General features: G+C 42.1%; 1 protein-coding gene across 1 annotated transcript in view; it reads right to left on the bottom strand.

Moving 5' to 3' along the window:
* The window catches only part of pik3cb (phosphatidylinositol-4,5-bisphosphate 3-kinase, catalytic subunit beta), a 55,675-nt gene that overhangs the window by 32,934 nt on the left and 1,727 nt on the right, over positions 1 to 21,014 (bottom strand). The window contains exon 2 of the mRNA XM_038693595.1: positions 9,956 to 10,035. The gene's annotated coding sequence lies outside the window, so the exon portion shown is untranslated. The remainder of the gene's footprint in view (positions 1 to 9,955; positions 10,036 to 21,014) is intronic.

Genomic DNA, 21,014 nt, shown 5'->3' with positions numbered 1-21,014 from the left:
CCACTGTGCACTAACCCATCAAAGTAGGCCATCTCTATCTGCGACATCATAATAAGCCACTGTGCTGGATACATTGTGACAGTGTCACAAGTCTGCATTGTGACTATATCAAGTTTGAATGACATTAGGGGGTCTAATGTGCACTCCCTGCCTTCTATTTCTATCTCCACCAGGAGGTCATCACGCACACAGTTGATGCAGCAATCAACTGAGTGGAGGAGGGACGGAGAGAGACCGACGAGCAATGGGAACAGATCCTTTCATGCACATCACATAATGCTCTCAGAGAAATGCATAATCCCTCCAACAACACTGACTAATGGCAATAAGGACACATTGTATGTGTGTGTATGTAGTTCGCATGAATGAACTGTGATAGTGAGTAAAATCATTTTTGCATTTCTGGATGTTGGATTTTGTTAATTTATTCACACACAGCTTTTTAACCGCTCCAATTGTGTTCTGAAATTATTTTGTTAAATCAACACATCAATTCACGTAATCGCTGCTGTCCAACACAGCTCTCCAAAAACATCTCACTCATCTTGCACATCATATTGATACTGATTTAATTTGTATGGTGCAATTTGCTTGTGGAAGTGTCATGAGGTCATCTAACTCATCTAATTCCAGCTGAGATTAATTAGACATCTATGCTATTGCTATCACTGTATCAGAACAATTTAGTATTTACTATAGTGACGTCCCTATGCGTTTGTCCTACTGCCCAAAGCAAATTTCTTTGATTATCTCACAGCAGGCGTTGCACCTCCCAGTACGGATGGAAAACACCTGGAGTGACATCACTGGCTGGGGTGTGAACAGGACATACTTTCAACACTGCATTGAAATGCAGAAAAACAAACATTCACGGCTTTTGAAACCAGAGGAATGCAATAAGAATTTTTAAAATTTTTCATATCAGTTACCTAGCGTCAGGGCTTTTGATTTAAAGCACTTGAACGCCAAGCCTATTACGTACCAAACTTCCCATGTCCAAAATATGATCTCAAGTCCCACTTAAAAAAAAAAAAAAAAAAAAAATCATGAGTTTGAACCTGCCTAGAACACATTCTCCACAATGAACTGCGTGATGCATGAGTGCAAGCGTGTGTAATAACAGCCATGAAGAGTCATGTCAGAGTCATTCCAATTAGGGTTGTCTTCCATCATGGTATACGCACTCAGTTGCCAGCTTAGGTACACCTAACTAAACCTAATGCAGTCTTGTACAACAGTCCTGCAATAAATCCCGTCGTGAAGGTTGTAATGTTCAGTTTGTGTTGACGCCGTTTTAAGGTGTTGATTCAACTGTATGATCATTTTGGAGTATGTACTTTGTGGTGCTCTTGAATTGTCTTGCGTTTTGCAGGCAGGTGTGTGTATTACTTTGTCCACTCAGTTTAAATCAATGAGTGTACGCTAAATAACAGTTTCAACAAAAGCTGAACAGTACAGCCTTCATGAAGGTAGGATTTCTAGCAGTTGACAAATCTCTTGTGTTGTAGTATTTTATGTATACAGGGTCATGGCTGGAAGTGTCATTCTCCCAATCTGGTTTGTTTGCATTGGTTCGTGTACCATTTTCCGCCATGTGTTGCATCAAGCTAAATGTGCCGATTGGAATTACATGTTAACGTAGGTTACAGAACTACCACAAGAAGGACATTTTCACAACTATAAAATTTTAAAAAAGCAAGCATTAATTCCGTTTTTTTATTCACTGCATCAAGAAATGCGCTCTCACATAATTTTATGTACATGAGTTTGGCAAAATACTGGCCGCACCCTTTTTGGGAGATAGAAAACTGAAGATCCTACAGATGTCAATTCAATTTGAGGTTTGTTTGTATTACAATTTTGACAAGTGTGTATGCATTTATTTTGTCTTTGTTTACATGAACCTGAGCAAGATATGATATTATGGCTGATCAGTCAGCCTTCATGCGCCTTCAGTCTTCCCCTATCAAAGAGGATCAATGACCCACCACAGTGGCCACATATTGCTTATCCCAACACCTGATTGAATCACCAGGTATGCTTAGGGTAAATCCATCGTCAACCGCTTATCCTGCATACAGTGTCGCTGGAGCCAATCCCAGCTTACATCGGGTGAAAGGCGGGGTACACCCTGGACAGGTCGCCAGTCCATCGCAGCGCTTAGGGTTAATCTTCTTTGCAAATCACCAACCTGTTAGACAACTGATCTCCGCTAGGCTGAGATTCTGATGCTGCTACTGTATAACTGTACTTCAGTAGCCTCCCACTCAAGCTAGCTATCCATCAGTAGTTTACTGTCACCGACATCATTTAGCCATTTACCACACTGCCTAACATCAGTGAGTATTCAGGTATCTTATTTGCCTCATATCAAATCTGGATGAGTATGTTAACATGTTTTACAACATGCTACAAAACAGCTTTTCTGCATTACATCAAACAATGTGGGACATCTAAACCCTCTTACACAGAGTAGGGCTGGGCGGTATATCATGTATACCGATATAATTTCAAAAGAGATGAAATTAGACAATACTGTGTATACCGATAGTTTTATGTTGAGTTAATTAATGTTTCCGTAAAGTCCTGCCATTGTTTGCTCCTCTCTCTCTCCCCCCCTCTCTCACACCGTGCAGCCCCTCCCTCTGCGTCTGCACGCAGCCGTCTATTCACAAACTCAACACCATGGGAGGGAGGCACAGTGCTGGTCAACACTGTGAAAGACCTGGCTTGTAAAAACGAAAATCACGGTTCATTAAGTGTTTCCCGCTCATACACTTTTCTTCGGCAGTCCGCCCAAGTTAGGCGACACATTTTAGCATTTATCAGAGAAACAGCGATTACGTTATAAGTCGCGACACTGGATAGAGAGCGGACCAGGTAAAGCGACAGTGAACACACCAGTCAGATGATATTCGTTAGCTAACACGTTGTTTTTGTTTTGATAGGCTATGTCGTCAACAGGCCTCCTCAACAAGCAGCCCAGCTGCTGCTGTGAAGGGAATCACCGGAGGACTTTTTTCGGTGACTTTACACAGCCTAGCCTACTACTGACGGAGAAAGTCACCGAAGTGGACATCCAGGACTCGCCTTGACTCTACTCGTGTTTTTTTGGTTTTCCAATGTACCTGCTACCAGTATCACCTCCGTCTTATAGACCTGTCTTTACATTCCGAGTAATGGTGAAACATTTTAACTTAAGAGACAGCTGTTTGTGCATCCCTGGTGTGTGTGTCGCATTGAATATTATGTTGCCGCAGCTGTGTGTGGCGTCGCTATGACGACCAGCTACATTGAGGGGCACTATCTCTGGGTACTATCTGCAATGGAAAAACGGAGGATGGTCGAGGCGAGGCAAGCTGGTACTGGTAATGGAAAAACAGCATAATATGTGGGGAACGCTTACGTGTTTACAGCGGAGACGTTCTGTGAGTGGGAAGAGAACTGAAGGAGGCGAATTCAATGAGTGACACTTAAGATGGAGAATGAAGTATAATTAAAACGGTAAAATAAGAAAGAAGCTAAGTTACTAAAAGTATTAAAAACATGCCCGCTAAAACCGCCACCCCTCCCCAGCCCGCTTAGCAGAAAATACCATTCAACACCATATTCATTCTGCAGTACCGGGATGACTTTTTGGCCATATCTCCCACCCCTTAACAGAGAAGGTTAAAGTACAGCCTGCACATTTGTTTTTTGAACATCAAATAACAATATTGTGCAGTCTGCCCTGATGAAAAGCCAAAGCTTGAAATACTATTTGATGTTTGAGAAAGTGAATGGACTTTTGATGTGTGTGCTCTTCTTCAGTCTTCTTTGAGCTGAATATGCCTTTTGTTGATGTGCATACTGTGACTCATCTGCCTTTGTAACACGCGCACACAGTGTGTACACATGAGCCATCAATCAGGTGTCCACAGGCGAAAAAGTAGCAGTTGCTGAACTGCCAGAGTGCAGACAAAATATTTAAAGTAAAGTAAGAATATAATTATGCCTCAGTGTTTCAAAAGATCATACTGTGATAGTGGTGCACGTGCAGAGGGTTGAGAGAGAGTGGTGGGAGTGGGGGCAGATGTGCAAGTGTGATGTTCCACAGACACAAGACAAGTGAGGAGAAGCTCACTGGCTACACACAGAGAGACAAATATAAGCAACGCTAACGTGCATCTTTCCATGAGTCAACTGTCAGACTTTAACACCTCCCTCAGAGGTGAGAATTAGAGGGTGGGAACGGGAGGACAATTCTAGATGATTGGAGAAGGAGTCTGTCATGGAGAAGAGGTGGTTAAACGATAAAAAGATGTTGACTGCCTTCAAGAAGGGAACAAGGGAATTGAAAGAGACTGGTGAGCTTAACATACTGGTGAAGTATGATTGTGAGATCATAACATGTGAGACAAGAATAAAAGTTGAAAATAGTGTAGAGGGAAGTGACAGAGGAGAAGAAAATCAGACAGAGATAGTCATTTGTGAGAGATAATGAGAGAGAAAGATAAGCGAAAGTGTGATACAATGTGTGACTGTAGTGCGTGGGGCCAAACTGGGCTGGGCGTCCACAATAAGCCTCTGTTTTTGGCAAGTGTGTGCATGTTTGTATGTGTACGTGCGTGTCAGTGAGGACAGTCCCGTGCCCTGCACAAACACTGCCCTTGTGTTGCCCTTGCCCCCCCAACCCTCACAGCCGCCCCCCACCCCCCTTACAACATTTCTCTCTCTCTCTCACACACACACACACACACACAGCCAGAGGGGGCAACAGGGTCACATGGCGCTAGTCACACAGTGCCCCCCTACAACAAACACTCACATGATTTACTGTATTTTGCAGGGTGGGATCTGTAGCTTTAGGCAGCTTACTCACACCTTCAGTAGCTTCCACACACACACACACACACACACTTTCTAGACAGGCATGCAAGCAAGCAAAGCACCCAAACAGCTCATGTTTACCATACCTTTACTGAAAAGCTAAAAAAGGTTCTGCAAAACTCCTATCACAAACACAGATCGTTATTCAAAGAAAGCTCCAATACATGCACACACACACACACACACACACACACACACACAGAAGCCTTCCAGGGGGAAATAACCCACATATGCAAAGTGCAATCTGATTGTGTGGGAAGGGAAATGAAGAAATTAAACACAGGCATATGCACACACAAACTACTAAACTTGCCTTGTCTGCTCTGATGAATGAATTGTAGACATGGCATTTTCTTGGAAGACTTTTCCATAAAATCCTATTCTCTATAAATACACTTGATGTCATCAAAACAAAAACAGAAGATCTATTTTGAATAGTATATTATGGGCTACTTCCTTCCATCTTCTTTAAAAAAGGACTATCTGAATAATTGGAGTTGGGGGTTGATCTCCTCCCTCCTTTGCAGCAGCGTCCAAAGATCACAGACAATATGCAGGCTGACCAGCGGTGGCCAGTATGGTTCGTCCTGTTCTGATGTTGCGCAGGATCATGTACTAACAGCTGCTCTGTGAGGGTGACATAAGGATTAGCCTTTGTTCCATTTGACACTACAGCTTCTTTTTTGAAAAGACAGAGGAAGCCTTCCTTGGAAACTCTGACAGAGAGGAAACAATGAACGGCTATCATTAGGGAGTGAGCATGTTGTGTATGTGTCGTTTTGTTTTCCCTCGAGGTCTATATTTTTGCAGTGTCCTTTATTATGACTACATCTACAGAAATAAATAAAACCTGTCACCAGTCCAATTCCATATTATCAAAAGATGCAACAAACCCTGAAAAAGCTGACAACAGTAAATATTTATGATTAATGCCGCAACTACTGAATAGTAAAAAACAGTAGACATTAAGTTTGCTTTTTTGTTCTACCAACAGCCTGAAGATCCAAAGATATTAAACTAACATAGAAGAGTGTTAGGATTTGACAAATTGGCAACATTAAAAGTAAGTCCAGTTAGTTATTAGCAGTTCCTGTTGGCAATGTATCCATGGATGTACACATAACTATTACTGTATTATTTGGATACTGGAGAAAACTTAAAAATGTGATATCTTTAGGCAACTCCAACTGCTGACCGTGTTGATAAACGGGCAAAATTATCGAGCCGAACTACAATAGCTAACTAAAACCGGCATGCACCCGTCTCTTTAACCTCATCCAGAATCTTTGACTCGGGTCTCTCCCACACCACCCTGGGGAGCCGCACCCCACGGGTCTAACTGTTTTAGCTGAAGAAAATTATCAAGTTTGGGCAATATTTTAACAACAGTGCTACTATTCTGCATAGCATTACTTGCATCATTTACAACCGCAACAGTGTGTGTGTGGAAAACAAGTTCAGCAAAAGAACACGCGCTGCTTGAGAGGTTGTATAAGGTCACTGACCGAAACACATTTCACTGCAATGAGATTCTTAAAAGTGGGAAGTTTGAAAACAGATTTAAAGAAAATCAGAACTCGTCACAGACGGTCACACAGCCTCCGCAGACTGCAGCTGCTGATCATATTGGGAAAGTGCAAAGACTGGGAAGAAATGGACAAAAATAACACTGAGTGGGGAATGTAGCGGGGATGGCTCCCACACACACACACACAGCGGGATTTTTCAGTATCGGTCTCCCCACATCTTGCCAAACCACCATTTATCTCCCTCATAAACAAAAGGGCCACACATTGGCACTGAATGACACACACACGCGCCTGGAAATGGGAGACATTTCTTGGCTCTGGCTGTCATCTCGCTATAGAGGTGACTGGGTTGCTGGGAACACTTAGTTACAGTAAATGACACACCGATGTCAGCCTTTCCAATTTATACATCTATCCATGCATTCCGACTGCTCGACTCTACCCACACTGCCCTGCCATAGCGTCCCTTTCTGTTTAACTATTAATATGGCACATCCAAGCCAATGTTATCCACATGGATCAATGCCAAATATATTTTAATATCTTTGTTATCTCCAGAGACAGACACAAATACATCTCTTGTTACTGTAGACAGAATATAACATTGCATGCAAGTAAAATGCCCTTTCCTACCCTCATCTATAATTAGTTGACTGTAGCAGTACATGTTCCATTGTCCTGCTGAAAACACTGGCTAGTCTAATTATATACACAACCTCTGTAATACCTCGGGTGGCATGGTCAGTGATATAAGGATAATGCCACCCAAACACACTCCTGAGAATGAGCCCAAGGGCAGGGCTTCCTAGGATTGTGTGAGTCAAAGGGTTTCAACACACTGCTTGATATTAATACTAAAAGCAAGAAAGAGAACACTCAAGAGGTCATTTCTGGGAAAAACTAACAGTCAGCCCAGACCTTCCTCATTTGTCTTATGAGAAGCTAAGCGATGATCTTACAGTGCCATTAAACCTCACTCTGCTCTGTGGTGATAATACGTGGTGTCAGTGAGAAGATCGCCGGAGACTGAACATAGCATGAATAATGGGATCAAGCTATTTTTCCACATTTGAGTAGGAGTGAAGTACAGGGGGAGACAAACAGAGCACAGGTGTGAGGCCTCCATGCTGATTATTGGCCACCGGCACAGACTGACAGCAGGAAATGCTGATTTTTATGCTGATGGATGACAATGCTGCACCTGTACTGCAGCATTTATAAAGCACTGCATGTGAGAGGAGGAGGAAGTAAAGAGTTTTTACTCTGTGGGTTTCTGCAGCTGGCACACATGCCATCATGGTGAACAGCAGGAAATAATGCAATATGCCTATGTACTAGGGCTGTGCGATATGACAATATCTATCGTTTGTTCGCAAATTCCACACTTCACCGTAATAATTTGGTGAGGGAACGGCACTATGCACCATGGTGAAGTAGTCTGAAGTTGGACTTCTATCGAATGTAAAACGTAAAACTAATATCCAACTTGAAACTAACTTCACCGCAGTCCATTCTTCCACATGTGCCGGTGTTGCAGGGAAGAAATTTGGATGAAATATAGCAGTGCGAGCCATGATGTGTGGCTCAGTCAGGTAACGTTTAATGACTTGACCACGAACATATTTATAGTTCACCAAGACATGCTGTTAGCTTTACAGCAGCAAGTAGGGTCAGTTTGCTAATCCACAACCTCCCTAACATTATAGTAATATATTTATAACTTACCGCACCTTTATAATGCAGAGATATATCCATTTTTCCAGTTGGAAATGTCATTTCATTGAATTTACAAACAATTCTCTCTCTCTCTCTCTCGATATATATCTATATCTCTATATAATGACCTATATTGGGATATTCATTTTTGTCATATCGCTCAGCCGTACTATGTACATATACCTGCAACTAATAATAATTTCATTATTGAATTATCCATCATTTTTGTTTATTAATCCATTGGCCTATAAGTTAAAGCCAACAATGAAAAACTGCTTGTTTTATCTAACCAACACTCTAACCTTAAAAAATATTCTGTTTACTATCACAATGGCACAAAACGGGGGGGGGGGGGGGGGGGGGGGGGGGATTGAGATTTGAAATTTAAAAATTACTACATCATCTGCATTATCATGAATTAATAACTGTTCAGCTCTTGTATGTTTAGAAGGTAAAGGAACAGGAGAGCATATGGTGAGTGAAGACAAACTAATGAACTATTCTGAACTTCATAAGCAGCAGACTCACACACAAAAAATTGGGTCAGTAGTACTGAGAGTGCCACAGTTCAGTACTTTAATGGTTAATTTTACATTACCATTCATCCAATCTCAACATCTGCTCTAAAAAAAGGCCTGCTCATCAGCTCACTGGGAAACTACAGTGAGAGAGTGTGAGTGTGATCGTTCCGTTGCTCACTGGTTCTGAATACACATACAGTCAAACCATGGATCACAGGAGGGGTGGGTTGTTAATCAGCCTGCAAATCACCCACCCAAACAAGCAGCAAAAGGAGGCTTCAGCAGACTACGCTGGATGCAGCGTGTGGGTTGAAGTAGATAAACAAAAGCAAGACAAGCGATGAAATGCCATAGTGAAGTGGACAGCTACACACTGCATGCTGATTAGTATTGGGGAAGATGTTGGCCTTAGGAACATTCTTAAAATCACAACTAACCAAAAACACAAAATGTCACTACTTTTTCCTCAACATTTCTTGTGGGTGCTCCTCGTCTCACTGAACTAAAAATTTCCTGTTTCATCACAATTTTTTTAAATTATTTGATCAAAGCCATTTTGACCTAAGTTCATATAATTTTTTTGTCATTTTAAATAAAGGTATAATCTCTCATTGTTTAGAAAGAAAGATTTTTTTATAGTTTTTGGTTGGAGTAGTAAAACTCTACATTAGTATGTGTGGGGTAAGATGCCCCCCGGTCACCGTGCCCCTTTATGGTTGATCTATGTAAGTTAGTTATTTAGACACTGGATAGACACTTTTACGCGTCTTACCCCACTGTACCCTACTGGAAACTGAAACAGCAAGGATCAGCCTCTCTTCAATGATTTGTGCTGCGTGTCGCGTCCAAAAAGTTCAAGATAATTCAACTTCGGCAACTTCACCTCACTCGACACTTGCTACTGAACACAGACTGTTTCTGCTGCTCCCTGATAAAAGAAAAATGTTTCTGCTCATACCTGTTCAAACCTCTTTGGTTTTATATTTGATTACATTAATGTTTAAGTTGAGATTTACAAGTCAACAATTGTTATTTTGTTGTACTGTTCAATTAGGAGAATATAATACATGAATGATAAAAATGATGCATTGAGTGCATTAAGAGTGTAACAGAGGTGGTGTAAGACTGATCTCAAAGCATGTCCACGCATTCCCCGCCTGTCAGGACGAGGCCTACTCTCCCATCCAGCCAAGTCAGCACTCCATTTCTCTTCAACTTACACACACACACACACACAGAGCATTGCAGGTAAAGTAGGTCACAATAATTACAAGATAGAGCACGCCCCCCCCGGCCTCCACACACACACACAGGTTTTACCTGCTGTTTCCTAAAGTCTCTTAGTTCCTGTGCCTCTGCTCCTTGGTGGGGGTGTCTGGATAGCGGCTGGGACACTGCATCTGATAGATGAGAGGACAGAACAAAAATACTTTAAGGGGATGTGGTTTCTCTGAGAGAGAGAGAGAGAGAGAGAGAGAGAGAGAGAGAGAGAGAGAGAGAGAGAGAGAGAGAGAGAGAGAGAGAGAGAGAGAGAGAGAGAGAGAGAGAGAGAGAGAGAGAGAGAGAGAGAGAGAGAGAGAGAGAGAGAGAGAGAGAGAGAGAGAGAGAGAGAGAGAGAGAGAGAGAGAGAGAGAGAGAGAGAGAGAGAACACTAAGAGTCAGGTGACAAAGGTAAAGAACTAGTTTAAGAAACAATACATAAAGTGGTGAAAAGAGATTGATTTAACAGTGAAAATAAAACAAGGTGGGTTTTACTCTGTAAGTTTGAGATTATACACTGAACACGCCCCAGCTGCCTCGTCATCCGAGATAAGACAACAGAAAGTACAGAGCACACAAAGCAAAGTGCCCTTTCTGACCCCTCGTCACTGTCCCTCTTTTCTTACCTTCTATTCCCTCTGCTTCCTCTTTTAATCATACCTAATTTTTCCCTTCCACTTAAGGCCACTGTGCAGATCATTTAAAAAAAAAAAAAAAAAAAAAAATTCACAAGGGATAATTGCTTGGACAAGAATATTCATTTGGCGGGCATTTTTAATTCTGGAAAGACAGATAACTAAAAACAGTTAACTCTGAAACAAGCAGATTTATTAGAGCAAAGTATGTTGAACACTGAGTGGAAAACAACAGTGTATGATTCCCATTTTTAGTCATGTTTATCAGCTCTAACAAGGACAATTATTGCGTGTAACAACCGCTGACAGTGACATATTCACTGTAGCCTGAAGTGGTTGAAAAGCCAAATAAAGAAGCTTTATTTTTCAGTGAGAGGAAGCAAAAGGCTGTATGGTGAAAAAACAAATACCAATCACACCTATGGTGTTGAATCCTTTCATCACTCAAAATAAAAGATTTACAGATACAATCTGAAATGGCAAAAGGAACTCTCTAATGCAACTAATGTTGCAGTCGAGAAATCTCGTCCTCTAAGAAATCTGGGACCAAACTATTATGGAGCATATAGCAGAATTTATTGTTAATGTATTAACTTAGCAAAATATATCAGAACAATTTATTACTATATATGTCTGTCAGTGTTTATGCTTTCCTTGTTTTAAGCATTCACTAGATGTTACCTGTATAGATTAAATAAGCTCTAGGTTAAACTCACGAAACAAATGTAATCTTTTAAAAAGAAAGAACACTCAAATATATATATAATATGCTAAAAACATGAATCTCTTCGGACTGAGGGACAAGAGGGATTTTAAGGTGCCATCATCTCTATTTTCTGACATTTTATAGACAAAACAGTGTATCAAATAAAGTAATCATCAAACAGTGATATAGAAAATAATGGTTGCATAATGGTTCATCTCATTACTGTTAATTCTGAGATACACTGAGATCAACTCTAGCATGAAAGGTTTTTAAAATAGTCAAATGTAAAACAAAGTAAAGTCAGCACACAGCCCTGCTCATATCTGCAATGCAATTAAAAGCAACATTCTGTAAGATTTGGTGTTTTTTGAGATCTGGCATCCCTACAGTGTAATTCTCCGCTGTGGTATATAAGGACAGCTGTACATGTCTGCCATGAGATCCATACTGACAATACAGAGCTAGCTTCTTCTTTTAACTAGAGTTGAAGAGTATTTTTTGTGTGACGTGGTGCCGTAAAGCATTACGCCGTGATAGGTTTCCTGCCCAGGATTTCAATGTTACATAGTGCAATAACCGGCGCTCCAGCCCCGTAGTGGCAATGACAGACACCTTTCTCCCTATTACAAGTCAGTGTACCATCAAAATGATTTTGAAGCACTTATTTAAAGATACAATTACTATATAATGTTGATTTAAACTTGTAGAATGTCAACTATTCACTTCCGAACTAATAGTGACTTACAGAGTCCATGAACGCAGTTAGGCTCTGTCGCGGATGGATAGCATCACCTCATTCAAATATGGGTTTGGTGCATCAAGCTTCTCTAAAGACTTATCTAGTAAACCTAAAAACTCAAGCGTTGTGGCTCAAAATGTCAAGATATGAAACAGCTAGCAAAGGACATGACCTCTGTATGTGTGCTCAAAGGGCCCAAGGCAGTCCATAGGCCTCTCCATCAGTACCATCTGCCTACAGTTCAAAGAGCTGCAACTATGGAAACAAAGATGTGAACTGAGCGATATGGTAAACAAATATACTGTAGGCAAAAAAAAACAAAAAAAAAAAAAAAAAAAAAACAGTGAGGCCACACACACACACACACACACACACACACACACACACACAGCACATACTCCGACTGGGGCCAGTAAACTTCCTGTTTTTCCCCCAGTTGTTGAGATGCTCCATCTTGTTTACCAGGGTGGGACACAAAAACAACTGATGATATGTACAGGCACACTGATAGTTATACTGTTACGACAGTTAAATTCATAGAAAGAGGCGAGACTCCCGACGTCCTGAGAAGTCCCGTGTAGTCTCCACACACTACTACAGTAAAACCACACAAGGGATGACCAGTTCCAGGAAGTGTGTTGTTTAACACATGATAAAATCTCAGGCCAGAGACAGTCAATGTTTAACTCCCCGACTGGATTCAGCTAAATACATCACATGATCCACAGCGTGCACGTGCGTGCGTTACAGTGACATTAGGATAGAGCAAGACAGACAGAGCATTCACAAGGTAGATCATTTTACACCACAGGGTTGTATAACGAGATTCAGTTGTAGTTCCTTTATGCCAATCACAAAAACAAACGTTATATACACTGCTCAAAAGAATAAAGGGAACACTAAAACACCACATCCTAGATCTGAATGAATGAAATAATCTTATTAAATACTCCTTTCTTTACATAGTTGAATGTGCTGACAACATAATCACAAAGTTATCAACCCATGGAGGTCTGGATTTGGGAGTCGCACTCAAAATCAAAGTGGTAAACCACACTACAGGCCGATCCAACTTTGATGTAATGTCCTTAAAACAAGTCAAAATGAGGCTCAGTAGTGTGTGTGGCCTCCACGTGCCTGTATGACCTCCCTACAACGCCTGGGCATGCTCCTGATGAGGTGGCGGATGGTCTCCTGAGGGATCTCCTCCCAGACCTGGACTAAAGCATCCGCCAACTCCTGGACAGTCTGTGGTGCAACGTGGCGTTGGTGGATGGAGCGAGACATGATGTCCCAGATGTGCTCAATTGGATTCAGGTCTGGGGAACATGCGGGCCGGTCCATAGCATCAATGCCTTCCTCTTGCAGGAACTGCTGACACACTCCAGCCACATGAGCTCTAGCATTGTGTTGCATTAGGAGGAACCCAGGGCCAACCGCACCAGCATATGGTCTCACAAGGGGTCTGAGGATCTCATCTCGGTACCTAATGGCAGTCAGGCTACCTCTGGCGAGCACATGGAGGGCTGTGTGGCCCCCCAAAGAAATGCCACCCCACACCATTGCTGACCCACCGCCAAACCGGTCATGCTGGAGGATGTTGCAGGCAGCAGAACGTTCTCCACGGCGTCTCCAGACTCTGTCTCGTCTGTCACACGTTTTCATCTGTGAAGAGCACAGGGCGCCAGTGGCGGATTTGCCAATCTTGGTGTTCTCTGGCAAATGCCAAACATCCTGCACGGTGTTGGGCTGTATTCACAACCCCCACCTGTGGACGTCGGGCCATCATACTACCCTCATGGAGTTTGTTTCTGACCGTTTGAGCAGACACACTGCTGGAGGTCATTTAGCAGGGCTCTGGCAGTGCTCCTCCTGCTCCTCCTTGCACAAAGGCGGAGGTAGCGGTCCTGCTGCTGGGTTGTTGCCCTCCTACGGCCTCCTCCACGTCTCCTGATGTACTGGCCTGTCCCCTGGTAGCGCCTCCATGCTCTGGACACTACGCTGACAGACACAGCAAACCTTCTTGCCACAGCTCGCACTGATGTGCCATCCTGGATGAGCTGCACTACCTGAGCCACTTGTGTGGGTTGTAGACTCCGTCTCATGCTACCACTAGAGCGAAAGCACCGCCAGCATTCAAAAGTGACCAAAACATCAGCCAGGAAGCATAGGAACTGAGAAGTGGTCTGTGGTCACCACCTGCAGAACCACTCCTTTATTGGGGGTGTCTTGCCAATTGCCTATAATTTCTACCTGTTGTCTATTCCATTTGCACAACAGCATGTGAAACGGATTATATATTATGCAGTCTAGTGGTAGCTGACACTTCTGTACCTCCTACCAGACAGCAGCAGGGTGAACAGGTTGTGGCCGAGGTGGGTGCTGTCTTTTAGTATCCTTTGGGCTCTGCATAGGCACGTCACCTCACCGATATCACCGATGCTTGGTAGATGGATACCAATGATCTTCTGAGCGGTTTTAATCACCTCCTGACCTTGTTTAAAGTCCGCAAACTTCACACCGAGCTCTCTCCATGTCGGGGGATGCAGTCGTGGGTGTACAGCGTAAACAGGAGGGGGCTGAGCACACAGCCCTGGTGGGCTCCGGTGTTGAGCACTAGAATGGAGGAGGTGTGACCTACTGTCTGAACGATCTGGGGTCTGTTTGTGATGAAGTCCAATATCAAGTTGCAGAGTATGACCTCCAGCACTAAAGCCCAGAGTGAGAAGTTTGCCAGTCTGTTTCATGGGGGAGATTGTGTTCAATGCTGAACTGAAATCCACAAATAGCATTCTGATGTAGGTGTGGTTTTTTTTAAGCTGTGTGAGGGCTCAGTGGAGATGGATCTGTTGGTTCTGAAAGCAAACTGGTGAGGGTCCAGGCTTGCTGGGATGTTCTTTACATGCTGAAGAACCAGTTTCTCAAAGCACTTCATCAGAATGGGGGTGAGAGCCACAGGTCGGTAGTCGCTCAGACTAGTCTCTGCAGACTTTTTAGGCACATAGACGATGGTGGGTGTGTTGACTCTCCTGTGAGTGATGTTAAAAATGTCAGTAATAAGTAATTGGCTGATGTCTGTTTCGCCTCCTTGATGCCAGCTTTCAGTCTCGATCTTGCGTCGCTGTATGCTTCCTTGTCACCCAACAGCTTTTTCTGGCTATGGATATAACCCTCACTTCTCCATTCATCCATATTTTATTGTTGGGGAATGATTTTATTGTCTTAGTGGTCACCACATCATCAACACATTTGAAATCTATGATGTCACTGATGATGTATATTACTCACGATTGATGTGGTTATGGTTGATGGGTGGCAGCCTCTCTGAACATGTGCCAGTCCTGTAGTGCAGCTATAGTCCACAGTGACCGTTTTTACTGATACTTTGACCCTTTTTAATCAGATGAGTCTAAGCAACCACGATAGAGTGATTCAGTGAAGATGTTTTTGCTGGAGGGCAAACCCCAAAGTTAGCTCTGCCACAGTTTTCTGGAAACAGCTTCACTGTAACATCAATGGCTTTTTGAGTTTGTTTTTGGGCTGATGCAGAAAATAATCAGTGTTTGACGATAGATTGTAAAAATCCCACACAGATCTCTAAATGGGGTTCTTTTTAGCATCAAGTTTGTGTTTTGCCATATTAGTTTGTCTCAAATACGACAGACTGCATTCCTACACAAGCCCGTTTTAAAACCTGCAACTGAAAAGCTACAATTGGGAAAACTATACAATTATTATTTAAGCACACGCGCAAGGCTTTAATGAGCCATAATGGTTCAATAATTTTGTGTCAAAGCCAGCAGCTCAATTTCTATGGCCATTAGCCATCTGTTTACTTAAACGCATGACAGTGTTGTGTTCCAGTTTAAAGACCTAGATTAGAGAATTCAATTAAGAATAAATTAAGCCGCCTTAAAGCTTCTCTTAAATCAGCCTTCCCCCCCAAAAAAATTTACAAATGAAAAACATTCTTAGCATTAAAAAAAAAAAAAAAAAAGCCAACTCTCCTCTGAGATTTGTAACTAAATTGGATTTCCTACGTTATAGTAATTGACTAACAAGAGATTGTATTATGAGAAATTATTATTAGTACTTCTGGTGTCAGTGTGGGTTTTTAAGTGCATTTTCTAATGCAGAGAACGTCATGTCTACACTACAGTGTTAAACCATTGCAAAGGAGCACTGGTGTTATAAATAGATTCTTGGACATTTCTTGCCTATTCTAGCAATTTTGTTTGTAATAGCCCTATAAGTGAAGAATTAAGTTACTATTAGCATTTTTTTTTTAGCATATTAGCATTTTTACGTAACATCTCAAGGAATTAGACTAGTGTACATACAACCAACTCTGTGCTGGATGACTAACGGATCCCACACACACACACACACACACACACACACACAGTAAGAATCTAACTTTGATATGACTTTCTCCCCCCCCCCCCCCCCCCCCCCCTTCCTCTCCTCCACCCATCCTATGGTACAGGAATGTGAGGAATGCAATTGAAAAATGACTGTGGGCGTCATCAGCCGCCAAGTGTCTCACTCTGCCTCACCTTTTCTACCAATATGCCCTCCATTTCTCATTGCACTGGTCATGTGGGTACATGACTGGTAGAGCAACTCCATTCTCATAAATACCCTTAATTTTCAAAATAACTTACCTTCAGGACATTAACGGCAGCAAGAGTTCCTACTGTAAATGGGTGTTTTTTTCCTGGCCCTGACGTGTTGCATAATGAACCAAATCTCCTGAAGGGCTCTGTCCTGAGACTGCACCATTGCTTATTACTGTACCCAGCAACGGCATAACCCTTGGGCCAAAAAATAAGCAAAATACACCATGGATATACAAGAGGCGGACACAATAAGAAGCACCTGTACAGTGAAATTCACTACACTGACTACTGCTTTTGTCAAGCTTATAAATACAGCGCAAGATGGCAAACTGACAAAAACAACTGAGAATTATGTTCACTGTGATGAACTCAAGAAAGTCTGACGATTTACGTAATGCGCTCAAAAGGAATGCACGAGGAATGCAACAGTACACATATTTCACACACTCCCCAAACCAAGTGTGGTCTGAAGGCCCATTACATTTAACCGCGCGTCATCACTGCCTCACCGTAAACAAAGGAGCACTGTCCGTCCATTTCTAAAAACAATACACACCCACTCATTAGCACAGTGGGATGTTTATAACCCTCCCTCACATGAGACACAAACACTGCCATCAAAGTACAAGTTAGATGTTTTGTTGGTATCGGTGTCCACTCATGGCCACTTCTTCACCCTGTCTCCCTTTATTTAGCTACTTGGCTTCAATCTCTATTTTTAGGTGCTATTGTGAGGCTGCCCTTAGGTAGGTGGAGTGTGAGTGTGTCGTGTGTCTATTCTCAAAAGTTCCCCTCGGATGCTATAAATCAGTTACTTTCTAGCTGCCTGACTGAGCAAAGGTCCGTCTCAGCCTGGTGTATAGCAGCACACATGACTCAGAAGGCAAACAGACACACACACTCAAACACTTACATCAACATGTTTATATGCATACAGTTCAAATGTAACCAGTTTTCAGTTGGGATTTAAGTGGGGATACGTGGGTGGAAGAATGTTTGTAAGATGGCATTGTGTGCATGCACCTCAGCATGAATGTGACGTGCAAATTTAACCATAGGGCTATATGCATATTAAGATATCACAAGGCTCGTCGCATGCCATCTATAGCGAGTGTGTGCGGGACAGAGGGCGCTTGTGTCATCAGCAGTTGCAGACAGAGACCTGTGCTGTGAGAAAGCGTTGCCATAGAGATGTGAAACTGAGGTTTTGCCCACTCAAGTTACAGAGTGGAGGATGGAGCCCCCCTAGGGTGGCAGCATAACACTATCTATGCATCTAGGGCGGCTGCAGTTACTGCATCAAGCTACTGTATCTGAAAGGAAACAAACAACCCCATGTGTCGTACCACAGATGCCTGGTGCTTTTATCATCACGTTTTTGTTTGACATATTAATCTCAATGTCGAACCAATCATTAGAACTTTGTTTTCTTACTCAAAGTGCGTATTCATTACCCAGAAGGCTTCTTCTTTTCATCAAGTCCATTTTTGCTCAGATACAGAAGACTAACACACTGTATATTAAAAAAAAAAGAAAGAAATAAAATAAAAGGTGTCCCTATGTTTTCATACTAGCAGCAGCAGCTGATCCCAGATTAGCTGTCATCCACAATATTCCCATATCACCACAATGGCCATTGCAGGAAAGTGCACACGTTTTAGGCACAGTCAGCAACTGGGCTCAACTATGTCAGTGGTTGTGTTTGTGTATAATTAACTCCATGACATCTCATGCCAAGAGCATGCAGACGATAGTCTGTGGTTTTAACAGGACATTGCACCTTGTAGAACATGCTCCTCTGATATTTTATCATCCGTAATGCTGGTAAACTAACTAACTATCATCACCGATTGTCTGCCAGAATGGCTTCTTCACTGATTTTCATTGTCTGACTTGCTTAATTACACACCAAGTCAAAGAACGAACAAGTTAGAGAACATAATGGGCAGCAACTGGGAGTTGACAGCTGAACAGCAACTGTTTTAATGCAATAAGACACCAAATGTAGACCATTGTTTTCTCAACATTCACTTTTTATAGTTTGTCTTTTGGGTTTGATTTTCCCGACAGGAGAGCTGCTGAATGCAAGGCTGGTTATCAGTGAATTTTCACATCAAAGATGTCACACCTCACAACAACAAGAGCCTGAGCCTGCTCTGTTTGCAAATTAATCACCAAGAATGAATGAAAGGGAGCCGTTTATTATGCTGCTGTGTAGACTACTTTATATCCTTTCAGACAACTCATTTAAGATTCCCCCTCTTATATATTTCACTTTACCTTCTCTGGCATTTCTCTCTCTGTTTATTAAGTCTCCCTCTATACTTCTCCTGCTGTCTTCCCTGCATTCCTTGGCAGGTCCCGGCCTGCTGTGCAGCAAAGTGGAGAATTCCAGCAGCTCTCATTTCACATTCAGGGTTCAGTCACATTTCTAGTAATGGCAATTTCCATTCCTATGTATAGTTTTAGAATAAGCATTAAAAAAGGTACAGTTTACACATAACTTAAGTGAATACTGATTGTTCCTTTTTCCTTGGTCAGTAATGGTAGATGAGATTGTGGGGCTCAAAAAAGGACAATGTAATCATGTAAGCTAGCAGAGAAATTGTGAAAGCCATCTTGCATGCACACGCAAAACAAAATAAAAAACACATCTACGTCTCCTTTCATACAACTCTTTGAGAGGATGTTATGCAAGCCTTTCACTGTAATGAAGGGTGATTTCTTTAACAGCAGGAAGTGTGAATGAACAGAACCTGTCTGACACTTGTAGAACACCACATTGCTAGTAATTATTTTCCATAATCCACCTTTTATCTTTCCATTTCTTATGCTGTACTTGGATTTATCCCCTGAACATGCTGTTGTACTGATATTACCTTAGTATCTTTAGTTTGTTAGTGCAGTATTAAGAGAGTGTACTCCAGCACATTGGATTCAAAATGAAACAATGACTAAAACATTTAAGTGTTGACTTAACACTTTCCCACAAGGTTCACCCAGTATGGATGCGAACAACCTTAAAATTGAAAGTCTTACTTCATAGTCATCTTACTTCATAGTCTTTGTTTCATTTGAAATCTAACATGGTGGAGTAGAGCCAAAACAATGAAAAACATATCACTGTCCAAATACTTACAGACTGCACTGTATGTTTAGTTTTACCATGCTGCAATACGCCATCACATCCTGATGTTTTGATGTGCTTCACTGTAAAACTTGCAGTCTTTGAGCACAGTGAAACATAAGAAAATGTATTATTGTTCTGATTACTGACATAACTGCTGTATGTTAAGTAAGTCTGGCTATATTAGCCACAGGCCTCCTTGCTCCGAGCTTTACCTTGTAATTTCACCATGCTGTTGGTCAGTGAAACCAAAAACGCACCTTTCCTCAAGTTGCATTCCACCTTTCGCTCTCTCCCCCTCACCCTCTGTTAATTCAGCCCCAAACACACTGTGTCATTCAGGTAGCTTAACCCTAAAGCACAGTACATATCAGAAGCCTCCCACAGAAAACTACTTCACTTAACAGTACTGTTCAACTTTGTCCAGCCACTGATACAGGACATGTATGTCACCACAGCTGCAAAACTGTTTGTGTGGCACACTTACTTAGAATTCTGCTTTCATTTGTGCTCAGTTTCTCGGGAGAGGCCTGCTTTGGGACTAAATCTGGCTGGGAATAAATAGCTGCATTGTTGGCTGATGTCTGTGGAGTGACGTCAGTTAGTCTTATCAGTGTTCTCTAACTTTACCTCAGAGGGGGGCTGACAGAGGACCCCGCCTAACAAAAGGCAGACAGGACCATTGCCTGATTGAAATAACTATAATAATCCTTGAATCCATTAGCTGGTCAACAATATTTCAAAAAGTGGTAGTGCTGTGCCAATATAATTAACAGCAAATGTTGGCTAATTCTCTTGAGAAATTGTTCTCTTTTGTAACATGCTGTGTGACTCTAAGACGCTGTCTCTGCATGTATCAATCCAAGTTTGAGTAATCAACAGTGTGGGACAGCACAGGTGGAAATGTGTGTGAACTGCTGTTAAGATGCTTTTACATGCCTGAATCAGAGGATACCACTGGAAATGAATACTACAGAACACTCAGATCATTTTTAAAGGTTATGCGTGTTTTAGGTTTATAAACAAAAGTTATATGTCTACAAAGCCCTCATACAGTAAGAGATAAAAGGACAGTGGCCTCTCGAGAAATGGCGTGGCAAAATATCTACTAGTTGAAAAATCTCACATCATACAATGCCATAATGTTCAACCCTCAGGCTAGGTGCTGAACACATACTGCACATGAGGGCACCCATGCACACGCACACACCTGTCAGCAAAGTTGCATTTGTTACATCTGTTTCATGTTGCCTGGCATTATCAACACAAAATCTACGCTGAGGATGTGCAAGG

Source organism: Micropterus salmoides, unplaced genomic scaffold (genome assembly GCF_014851395.1).
Source record: "Micropterus salmoides isolate LMB-PRFRI ecotype aquatic unplaced genomic scaffold, ASM1485139v1 Ms_hic_scaffold_3, whole genome shotgun sequence".
Taxonomy (NCBI): domain Eukaryota; kingdom Metazoa; phylum Chordata; class Actinopteri; order Centrarchiformes; family Centrarchidae; genus Micropterus; species Micropterus salmoides.
Note: the sequence above shows the minus strand (reverse complement) of the source record. Positions and strands in the feature narration are given on the sequence as shown.